Source organism: Marmota marmota, unplaced genomic scaffold, assembly GCF_001458135.2.
Source record: "Marmota marmota marmota unplaced genomic scaffold, marMar, whole genome shotgun sequence".
NCBI classification, from domain to species: domain Eukaryota; kingdom Metazoa; phylum Chordata; class Mammalia; order Rodentia; family Sciuridae; genus Marmota; species Marmota marmota.
In genome coordinates, this window is record NW_025999924.1 from 14,381,844 (window position 1) to 14,394,688 (window position 12,845).

Sequence of the window (12,845 nt, forward strand, 5' to 3'; positions counted from 1 at the left end):
TGGGCTTAGCATGAGCGGGTCCCTGGGTCCCAGCCCAGAGCCACAAAACAAACAAACACAAAGGCAGCGTGCACAGCCAACCTATGCTACCCTGGTTAACTCTCCACCACTCTCATGTATTGAAATTGAAGGAGACTCTTCTCTAAGGTACCAGGCAGCAAGGGTGGGGATGCACACAGATGCAGGAGTGTGACAAGCCAGAGGGGGCGGGGGAGGGGAAGAGGGGGGGAGAGAGACAGAGAGAGAGAGTGTGTGTGTGTGTGTGTGTGTGTATGTGTGTGTGTGTGTGTAGGGTGAGTCAGTGTAGATTTTGAGTCATCTCTTCATTTTAGAAAGTTTTAGAATTGTAACTTGTAATATTAGAAGTCCCTGTGTGCCCTTACATCTTATATTATGACAGCACATTTGTCACACTAAGAAACCAACAATGCCACCTTATCCCGAACTCAATGCCACACTTTATTTAGATTCCACCAGTTTTTCTCTGATGTCCCTTTTCTGTCCCAGGATCTCTTCCAGGACATTATATCTAGCAGTCCTTCCTCCCTAGTTTTTCTCTGGTCTGTGACAGACGCCCAGACTTTGCCTCTTTGATGGCCTTATCAGTTTAAAGAAAAACAACAAAAATACCAGTCAGGTGTTGGAGATGTTGTCATGGTTAGACTGAAATTCAAGTTCTATGGCTTGAATGTATCCTCAAATTTCATGTTTTGGAAACTTGGTTCCCAATGGGACACTGTTGAGAGATGAGATCTTTGGGAAGCGGATCATGAGAATGGATTAATCCATTCATGGATAAATGGACTAAAGGGTTATTGCAGGAGTGGCTTTGCTATAAAAGGAGCTTTCTCCATCTCGCCACATGATGCTCACCTCAGCCATGCTACAATAAAGTGAGAAGACATCACCAGTCTCCACATCATGTTTTTGGACTCCCCACCTCCAGAATCAAGCTAAATAACCCTCTATTCTTTATAAATTACCTAGTCTTGGTCATTTAGTTATAGCAACAGAAAACAGACTTAGTAGTGGTTTTCAATGATGACTCAAACCAGGGGATCAAATGCTTGAACAGGAATCCTGGCTTGACCACATTTGGGCCAAGTGGCCTTGAACAAATTAACCTCCATGGGCCTCAATTTACAATCTGCCTTGTAGGAACTGCACAGATTAAATAAGGGATAATGCTGAGGATGCAGGAGAGTGGGTGTTCAGAAGTTGTTCCTGGAGAGCAAGGGGTCCCAGTGATTCACTTAGCCACCAGATGCTGTGCCAGAGACATCAGACAGGGTTAATAACAGACACGTCTCGCTTTCAGAAGCTTGTGGTACAATACAGGCAAATGTAAATTTGATGCCACAAGAACAAACCTGGGGACACATTCAGAGTACCAAACCCCAGGATGTTGCTGAAGAAAGCAAGGAGGCGGCTTCACAGGGGCTGAGTGGGTCAGGTCCCCATCATCAAGTTGAAAGGTCCAATTTTCTGCAAATTAGCCAAGCGCCAGTGTAAGGTAAGACATACTGTAAATTGGCTTATGCGGCTCTACTTAATCACCATCCATAAACTATTAACAGCTCCACACAAACTGAACAATGAAGGCATTCACCTTTGTCCAGTTCAGGAACAAACAGTCTCAACAATCTAAGCTGCCAAGCCTAGAAACCATGAAGGACTAAAATTATCTCCCCCTCACCAGTAAAGAGTGGGCAAAATTACTTTGTTATGCAATGCTATATTCTTTTTTCAAATTATGTTAAAATACATATATGGGGCTATGTATAATGTAAATACACATACATAGGGATGTAGCTCAGTGGTAGAGTGCTTGCCCAACATGTACGAAGCTGGGGTTCCCTCCCAGTAACACAAAACACACACACACACACACACACACACACCAGTGGTAGCCAAGTCATTGTGAAGGATCATTTTCCATTTCTGTTCTCAGTTCAAAAGACCTTCAGTCCCTCAAAACTTGGATACCCTCAAGATCTCCTTCATTAGAGTCAGTGTGGGGAGCGGAGACTGCTTAAGACCCTGCTGGGGTGAACCAAAATCATTGAGGCTTCTTGGGAATAAAGAGGGGACAGCAGGCTCATCCCAGCAAGGGAGCCACTTCCCCAGAGAGACCTGAGTAACCCAGAGCAATTCCCTAGGAGTGAATTCCAGCAACCCTACCCTCTCTCCGACCCCACCACCCTTCCCAAACCACCAGCCACAATTTAAGCACTTCCCAACACACTCTACCCCACTCAGTAAGCAGCCCAAGTCCTAGCTGGAATGAAGGACATGCATGGGTTAAACCTGTAAGGGCAAGAGTGTCACTGAAGAGGCAGGATATTGCCCTACACTTGACTGTGCGTGATGGTCCCAGCTCCTGACCTCTTCACCTTCAATACTCCTGGTCTCACATAGTCTGAGAAATGAAGCCTTCCAAAGGCTGATGGGAGGAAAGAAACTGCCAGCAGAGTAAGTTAATGACTCAGAGGCAACAGTCACCAGTGGCCAAACTCCCAACAAACTCTCACAGGACAGAAATGGTCTAAGAGGGAGGCTCTTACAGCAGCATCAAACCACTGTGAGGCCCTTAAATGTTGACAGTGCCCAAGAATCAAGTCCAGACATGAAGGATTGGAATGCCAGGGTTTGGAGCTTCAGTGGCTCCATCAGAACTTGGGCCCTGTCTCAGTGGGGAAGCACACTTTTGCTAAGCTGAGCCAGTCCTCCAGACAGTTATCCAAATAAATGTGGGCTCCTTTTCCTCCCATCTGCAAATTCACCAACTTGGTGATTCTCAAACCTGGCCTGACTAAAAAAAAATTCTCCCAGGAAGCAAACACCAGCTTAAACATAGAGCCCTGGGTATAAAATTGCTGATTCAAATAGCTGGCCCAGAGGGGAAAGCATGAGCTCCAAAGAAAGCCAGGAAGGGAAGGAGGGGAAAAGGGAAGGAGGGAAGGAAGGAAACCACACAAATATTCTATCCACAAAATCGAATGCATTGCTCCTGAGGAATTTACTACAAAATGTTGGTACAGACCTCTGCAGTTATGATTTACTCCAATAATTAACATTCACTGCAAACTGCAAGCATTTGTTTTTAAATTATTTAGTTGAAAGGGTAGTCAGTGCATAACCTGCCATTTAGAAATGGTTTTAAAAGTCTGGATAGAAGTGTCCCTATAACAAATCAACAAATCTGGCTTGCAGGATGCTGTGGTTTGAATGTGTCATCCAAAGTTCAGGTGCTGGGAACTAAATCTCCAACAGTGGGATACCTTATCTTAGGGGTGGGCTAGTGTAGGTTCCTGACAAAACGATGTGCTTGGCCCTCTTCCACATGCTCCCTTTTGCAATGTCCTCTTGCCCTTCTGCCTTCTACCATGAGATGATGCAGCAAGAAAGCCCTGGTCTGATGAAGGCCCCTCAACCACGGACCTCCCAGCCTCCAGAGATAAAAGAAGTCAGTCTTTTTTTCTTTAAAAGCTTACCTAGTCCCATGACAAAACAAAGTAAGCCACTAAACATCACCTGAAGCTTGTACTTTGTAAGAAAATGCTCTTTATCCGTATGATTTAGGGACACTGCAATACCACCACAGATACACCAATAAAATATCACTATAAAAGTCCTACTCCAAAACAGCTGCAAAATGCCTGATGGAGTTTAACTAGCACCTCTAGATGGACTCATGTAAATCTGCATTGAAGCCCACACCTTGGCTTCCCAACTGGCAATTCATCTTCCTTGCAGATATCCATATAAAGCACATATTGTATGCTACTTTCTCTCGTTAAAACTGTCAAAAGAAGATTTCTATGGCAAACAATCTGAACTTCTTTGTTCTCCATACAAATGCCCTGGAGGTTTGACGGCCAGTGTAGGAAAAAACCTCCTCCACACTGGCACTTACAGGCTACCGTGACTGTCCCCAAGCACCATTTTAGAAGGACACAGACTAAAGGGTTCAAACTGGACTGGGGCTGTAGCTCAGTGGTAGAGCACTTGCCTAGCATGTGTGAGGCACTGGGTTTATCCTTAGCAACACACACACACACACACACACACACACAATAAACAAATAAATAAAATGAAAGCATTCTGTCCATATACAATTACAAAAAAATTAAAAAAAAAAAAAAGGTTCAAACCTCTTATTTAAGAAGAGCAAAAGCTCCCTAACTGTTTAAAATGCAAGTGTGTCCTAGAAAAACTAGCAACAACAAACACAGCCTAGGTGGCAGACCCAGAATCCAGAACCATCATCTCAAATCCACTGGGAGCAGCTGAAGAGTGTTACTAAAGCTCTGCAGACCCTGAAAATCTCGAGAACTCCTTGAACTTGTTTTGTTCTAATAAGAGCTGACCTACAGGCATGCATACCCTCTTGCTGTCATCAATCACAGATGGGTGATAAGCAGAATTCTCACTGCAGGCAGGCGGGGAAGTAGTCACCAAGGAGGCTGCTCAGAGGTTCTCCTGGGAAGGGGGCAGAAGCAGGAATGACCAGCAGCAGCTCCCAGGGATCCACAGAATGCCTTCATTTTATTTTTTATTTTTATTTATTTATTTGTGTGTGTGTGTGTGTGGGGGGGGGTGCTAAGGATAAACCCAGTGTCTCACAGTTTCAGAATCTCCTGTTCAATGGTCTTGGTTCCATCCGAACCCTTCTTGTCTGCCAAATCAATTTGTAATTTGAGCTACAAGTGTAGTTTTAAACCTCCTACCAGTCACATTTACAAAAAGGAAAAGGAAAAACAAAAAACAAAAAACAAAAACCCTACTGGCAAAGCTTGGTAGCATGCTTTAGTCCCAGCTAGTCAAAAGGCTAAGGCAGCAGGATCCCTTGAGCCCAGGAGCTGGAAGACAGTCTGTGGAACATAACGAGACCCTATCTCAAAAAAGCCCCAAATAATGAAAAAAACTACAAAGAAATAGGAAAGATGAATTTTAACATTATCTGTTCTTTAACTCAATAGATCCAAACTAGTATCATTTCAACATGTCTTCAACACACACACAAAAAATATGTATTCTAGACGTTTGACATTTTTAAAAAATTTTGTTGTTGCTGTTATTGTTGTGGATGACAGAGCAATTTTATTTATTTATTTTCATGTGGTGCTGCCAAGGAACAAACCCAGTGCTTCACATGTGCTAGGGCAAGTACTCAGCCCTGAGCTCCAGCTCCAGCCCCTCTTTTCTCCCTACTCATTCTCAAAATGTGCTGTGTCTTTTACCCCCGTGCACATCTTGATTGGGAATGTCCACGTGCCCAATGCCACATGTGGCTCATGGCTAAAGTGTTTTCAACCCCAGAAGGTAGACTCACAGCAAAGGTGGTGACTGAACAAAGATAAAGTCACAAATGCAATGGCTTCTTCATGTTTGCTTTTCCTCATTTCAGGGAACATGTGTACAAAATTCCCCAGTGACAACAGGCAAAGGTACGCATGAATTAGTCATCATGTCACCTACCTCATCCAACCTATTTTAGAGGCAGAAAAATCTTTTTCTCTACCTCTGAAATAATAAAAGAACATGATAAATCAGAATCACTCTTAAGAATGTAAATTCTCGGAGTCCAACATATAAAATGATTTAACCAGTTCTGGGAAATAGCACACAGACTGCCCATGACATTTTTGACGAAAGGAAAAAAAAAAAAAAACACAAAAAACCAGCAGTTTACTGCAATACAAAACACACAGCAATTTCCACAGTGGTGTTTTCTAAACTCTCGAATTCCTAACTGCACATGCTGGCTCACCGTCCAAGTTACTGGTACTTCAGAGCTAACACAAATAAAATCAGAAAATTAAATGAATAGTGAGCAGCAGGAAATATGCACTTTGATCTCAAAACGGCTCCTTCTGCCTCCCAACCAGGCTCAGATATTTCTAATGTGATAAAAGAAGGAGGAGAGAGATATATAGACTTATTTACAGTGGTCTGAGGCACAGTGTGATACCTGGCACCAGAAAGGAAGGAACATAGATGAGAAGGGAGGTGTGATAGAGGAAGGATTCATAACAAAGATCCAAGTACGAGGTGACTTACACTCACCGGGCAGACACATTGCCTAAATTATCTATCAACACCCACTATTTTTCAGAGTTCCTTACCAGGAGCAGCTCTGTCCTTCTGTGCTGTCCTCAGGGCAGATAAGGAGGTCATTTCCTAGAGGTAGAGAGGGCCCTACCCCTACTGGCTCCCCAGCAGCTTCGACAGCCAGACCATCATGAAGCCATATTTTCCACACAGGCATGAGTTCACTCAAAATGAATGATTTATGAAGTTATTTGCTTTTTCAGCCCTAGATAAGGTATGCAGAAGTCCTTCTAGAACTCTAACCTGCTGCTCTCCTTCTACCATACATCCCAAGGTGGATTCTGACCTTTTAGCAAATTCATTTTACCTGCAGAACAACCGCCACCTAAAATTCCAAATGTATTCATTCATTCTACAAATATCTATTTAGCCTTTAGGACTGACCAGGCATCATGTCAAGGCCAAGAAGGACACAGAATTCAATGGCAAGGTCATGGCATTCAGAATCCAGTGGATCAGGCTCTGATCCCCTACTGGCTGGGTAACCCTGGTAAAAAGTAGTAAGTACCAGCAGGCACAATGACCATGTGGCAGCCACTGTCCTGGGCCCTTCACATGTACTGACTTGTTTCACTTCTTACACCCTACGAGTGAGTCACTAATAATGCTCCCGTTTTACAGATGTGGGAAATGAGGCTGAGCAGTTCAAAAACCTGCCTAAGTCCCAGAGCTAACAGGCAGTAGGACAGGTTTGGTTTTCCTTTTCTCAGAAGAGCTTTAGTGATGTATAATTTACTTACTATAAAATTAACTGAGCCCAGGAAAGTTTATCCTCAAAACTACACACAACGCCCCTCAACCCACCCACCTTCACTCAGCTTTCCCAAGCCACGGTGTCCTATTTTTACGAGATGCAGTTGACAAACTCTAATCCACAAAGCAGTTAAGGGGTTCAATGAGAGAATAAATAGTAGTAAAACAGCACAGCGCAGAGCTTGGCACAGAGGACTGTTCAAAAAACAGGCTGCTCTTAAAGAGTTTAATCAGAGACAAAACTGGTAAATACAGAGCCCTTTGGGAGGCAGAGAAATGACATAGTACAGCTCAAGCACAAAGGGAACTGTGTGTTTAAATGGGAGTGAGGTCCTGTATCCCATGAGCTGAAGTATTTGAAATGATGGGCCGGGTTGAAAATGCCGACACTAATATCAGGCTAAGTCACTGAAAGCATAAAGAGCAGCAGAACAGGCAGTGCCTCTAGGAACAAGATGAGTCTTGCATGTGGAACACACGAGGCATGAATCGCGCAGGCTGTGGGGAGCGGGCTAAATCCCTGATTCTAGAGCTGATATAAGGACCTATCTGCAAGCTAACAATGCATACTTGGCTTCCAAACCCTCTGAAGGAAACGCCTCCAAGATGGGACTGAGTGCGCCAGGCAGATGCAACCTGTGCGTTTGTACACTTGTCTGATCTCACTCTGCAAAGCTTACCATTGTCCTCTGACGACAATACACTTCCCTGCTGACCCTGAATCCTTCTTCCCCCACCCGTTACTATGGTCTGGATCTGCCCTTGGAGCTCATCCTTTGTTCTAGGACTGAGGCAGGAGGTCAGTGGGAGGGAGGGGCAACAAAAGGAAGGTTCTCCCAGTCCAAAGGCCAGCAGCCCTGCCTGAAACCCAACCTGCAGCTCCTGCAGGAACGAACCCCAGCCAAGGCAATGGGCCACTGACTGGCAAGTGCCACCAAACTATATAGTTCCATTCTAGGGTCTGCCACAGGAAAAGATGAATACCTCAGACACAACCCACAGTTCAGACACATTTTATAGCTCTCAAGAATCCAAGATTACTAAGTAATCTTATGTTTGTTTTAAAGAATAAACTCCCTTCTGGGAGTGAAACTAAGAAACTTAACTCCTGATTTCAAAGATACTAGTTGTCTGGATAGAATCTTTTGCATTCCAAGTCACCACGAGCACTACCCATGCTCAGACAATGTGTGGATCCAGGGTGACAACCTGAGGAGTCACAAGGAGCTTGTTAACACAGTGACATCTGAGAAGGGACAAAAATCCAGCAAATGTTGAGTCCAATTTCCTGTTCTATGTCTTCCATGGCAAATTTTTTTTTTTTTAAAAAAGGGGGAAAAGCACTTTAAGGTTAGGCTGGACACATCCTCACCTGCAGTCCATCAGAAGCATGAGATTTCTCCTACCTGGCATTTTCACAAAAGTAATGATGTCACACACACATGACCCGAATCCAAAATGGGCTCTGAAGGCAACTACTGCCTGTCGTGACAGTGCTGTCCCAACCCTGTGTGGTGGAAGACTTACAGAACAACCTGATGGTCATGAGGGGCAGGGTCTGGAATGGCTCCTCCACCCCTCAATACAAAACACTGGAATAAAGAGCTCACATGTTGCTCCAAGGACTAATGGAATGTCGTCCTTAGTTCAGGATGGACTAAGGCAGGTTTCTCAACAGTAGCACCACTGACATTTGGGGTTAATTCTGTGTTGTGTCCTTCACCTTTTATGTCAAGGTCACAAAGGTCTGGCAGCATTCCTGACTTATATTCACTGGGTAACCTAAGTCCCCTGTGTGACAAGCAAAACTATCTGCAAACATTACCAAATATCTCTTGGGGAGCAAAACTGCTCTTGCTTAAGAACCACTAGTCAATAAGAAGAGGACTGTTTCTTCAGGCCCACTGGAAAAGGGTTTAAATCAGTAACTACTAAACACTGGGTGTAAGAAGCCAACACGGCCCAAACCACCGGATCACAATCATCATCTCTCTAACCTCCTCCTCCTCTATTCTCAACTCAAAGATCTCTGCCATCACTGGCTCGGCCATACTACAAAGGGGACCTTCTTTCCACTCCCACCCCCCACAACCAGAGGTGCCAGATTTTCCACCCAGTTGGTCCCTCCGTGTTGATGGCTCCTGGGGTACCCACTCTCCTCTCAAGCCCCTGGTTAAATGCAGAGGAGAAAAATATCTATATCTGAGAACCCAAAAGGACATGGTCATTTCTGTAGGCAGCTGAAAATCTTTGCTTTCTATTTGTTTTTTATTTGCCTCTTTGCAACTTCTATATATTCAGTGATGGAACCAAGATTCAAAGCAGAAGTAACTCTAGGTCATGTGTGCCTGTTATCATATGCCATTGTTTCTCAAATGGGAGACAGAGAACGAACCAACAAGGAAACCCAGGAAGGGTGGGATAGTCCATGAAGCAACAAAGACTTCAAAACCCGAAGAGCAATCACCAAATCTGTCCTTTAGCAAATTGGTTTAGAGTAATTTATTGGAAAAAGACAACAAAGAGGGACAATTTCTCATCCCTAAATGAGACCCAAGTACTACCATATCCAAAAAAGATTACACAGACAATATTTTAAAATGTCATTACAAATATTTACATAAGGTAACATACACTTCCTCTTTAAAAGCCCCACAGAATATACACCTTCACTATAGAGAAAGGCAAATAACACATATTTCTGACTTGTCTTTTAAATGGGGAAAAAAACAGGAAATCTCTGCTTGAGCATTTCCAGGTCTTAGCAGCTGGGAAGAAAATAAGAATGAGCAAAATGTACATCCACGTGACTTCCTTTTTCTGAACTTTCAATTTTATCTAAAAATATAAGACAAAAACTCATCTCTACCTTTCTTTGATTAAAGAAGCAAAACTTTACTGCAGGTGTGGCAGTGCATGCCTAAAATCCCAGCAACTTGGGAGGCTGAGGCAAGAGGATCTCAAGTTTGAAGCTAGCCTGGGCAACTAAGCAAGAGCCTGTCTCAAAATAAAAATAAATAAATAAAAAGACTTGGGGATCTAGCTTAGCGGTAAAACGCCCCTGGGTTCAACCCCTAGTTCCAAAAAATAAAATAAAGGAGCAAAACAGTGATAATCACTTAAAACTAAAGTAAAAACCCACCTTGTAATGTTCTCTTAAGCTGTTCTAAATAGGAAATCTGTACAGTCACATCAACTGGCACATACTTAAGACTAATGATGAAAATGACATAAAACCACGCAGACATGAGGCGTATGTGCACATCCAACTAAAGTGACCCTGGGGAAGCCCCAGGCTCCTGTGAATGAACCACCATCAAGTGTCTGAAAACCTTCCACGGCTTTTACTGCTTGTGTATATTTAGGGGACATAAACTACTCCAAAAAGTTTATTAGGCGTATCAATTGAAAACAGAAGTACAAAGTGGGACTTTTGGAAGAGCTACCATGACACTAATAAAAATAAACACATTCCAAACTAAATGTGGGCTTTCTTGCCAGACAGACATCGGCACAGATAAACATAGAATTTACATTATATATGTAAAACAAATAATAGGTATATGTGTATATATTTTTACAATGTATTTTACACACACTTAGTTATTTAAACTCAGAGCCAATGCTAGAAAATTACTTAACCACAAAAAGGAAAGATGAATCTGTGCATGCTTACAGTATAGATGAATCTCGAAAACACCATGCTGAGTGAAAGAAGCCAGACACACGTCACCTCATACATGATTCTGTTCATATGAAACATTCAGGATGGGTAAATCCACAGGAAAGAGAGAGAAAACTGGTGGTTGCAGGAGGCTGGGGAGGAGTAACTGGGTAGGTACTGCTTCATGGGCACAGGGTTTTATTTGGGGGAAGCAAAACTGTCCTGAGATTAGATGGAGGTAATAGCTGTACAACTATGTGCACCGACGGCCATGAACTATATACATCTATATACATGAACTATCGTACATCTGGAAGTGGTTCATTTTATGTTAGGTGAATCTTATCTCAAAAAATGAGTAAAATTTTAAAAAATCATTGCTGACAGAATCGTCCAAGACAATGTAGTCCGGTCTTTCGTTTTACATACGGGAAACTTGAGTTGGGGCCAAGAAGACAGCAACTTGTCCATATTTGCAGATGGTAAATGACAGGTCAGAGCTCCACCTGGGTCTTACACCCTACATTCTTTCCCCATAAAAATTAGTGTATACCTGAGTAGAGTGATACACACCTGCAGTACCCACTATTTAAGAGGCCGAGGCAGGAAGATCACTTGAGCCGAGTTGTTCAAGGCCTGTCTCAAAACAGAAAAATAACTAATATGACATCTGCAAAATGGGGATAATATTGTGTTTTCAAGTTGCAATTACAAGGATCACATTAAATTTTTGTGAAAAATGCTTATAACCCATACCCCATACTAAATGAGCATGAATATTTTAGAAACTTTAGTAGTAATAACAACAATGATCACATTATCTAATAATTTTTCAGTGCTCACTGCCACTCCTCTAAGAATTTTAAATGCATTCACCATTTTATTCCCCATCAACCCTATGTGGCAGGTACAGTTTTGAGCAAAATCGTCTTAGAAGTGGATGTGTGAGGCACAGCATGGAGACTAGCTGCCTAAACTCATACATCCAGCAAGCATCAAATTAGCATTGAAACCCAAGCACCTGGGTTCTGGTGCTTCCAGAACCTTCTCATCTACACTATACTCCCTGAGTAACTCAGTGGGGAGGCACTCAGTCATTGCTGAAAGAATGCTAAGTCACAACAGGGATGGGATAGAATCTTAATATGACATCCAATTCTTCCTCACATCTCTGCAAAAAAATAAAGAAGAGAGCAAACTTTTAAAATACAAAATTAAAACATTTTCCTTCCTTCAAAAGACAAGATTATCCAGTTTCTATCCCTGGATTAACCAAGTAAAACATAAAGAATGAGCTGAAAGACTGGACCATATGGGGATCCAGTTCAAAACTACAGAAATTTAATCTAGGACCTCACTGTCTCAAAACAGCTTCACAATAAAGTAAATATTTTGGGATGCAAGCCAAAACTAATGTGAAGGAAAATACACATCATTCCATTCCCTTCTGTTGCTCAAAATTAAGAAGTACCACTTTTCACTATCTAAAGAGGTATGTCCCAGCCAAGCTGTGTTTGGACCACTTGGAAAAAACCAAAACATTTTGCGTTACTTGTCAACATTTCATAAACTGGAACATTTTCCATAGAATAATCCAGATTTCTGACCTCTTTTAAAATTAAAGGGCTGGGGATTGAGCTCAGTGGTTATATACTCCTGGCTTCAATCCGTGGTACCAAAAAATAAATAAATAAACATAGAAGGCCTGGAAACACTGAGCCCTCTAAGGTCTATGAAGGCCAGTTAACCAGTCTCCACCACTCCCTCCTGCACCAACCCCGCCTTCTTCACAGCCCTTCCCTACCTGCAGTCTTTGTTCCCCTTTTATACAGGGCTTCACATAGTCTGGGTCTTACTATAGGGTTTAAAAAATGCATTATTTTGTATGTAATGCCCCCCATTCCGGGTAAGATTTTGAAGGGCGGTATTTTGGATATTTAATGGACTCATCAAGCAGTACTCTTTATTATAAAATTTGGCTTAACTCAAAAGGAAAATGAGTATGAGTTGAGACTAGTCTTGGACACCACATATTGAATCATACCTTAACTCTGACCAAATGGCAGAATAAAACCCTTTCTTCAAGTCTGTATTTTAGCCACCCAAGTGAGTAAGTATGCTATTTATAGTCACCAAGGGTTAAGCTTCTAGACACCACCCTTCCCTGTTGCCCTGCACCCCCCACCCCAAGTCCCCTCCCTGAGATTGAATTTCAGTCTCTTGCAAGTCAGGCTTTTCCTTTTAGTTTGGTTTGGGATGATTCCTGAGCTATAGGCACGCTTTCTGGCCATCTGCCAACTGAGCACCAGAATGC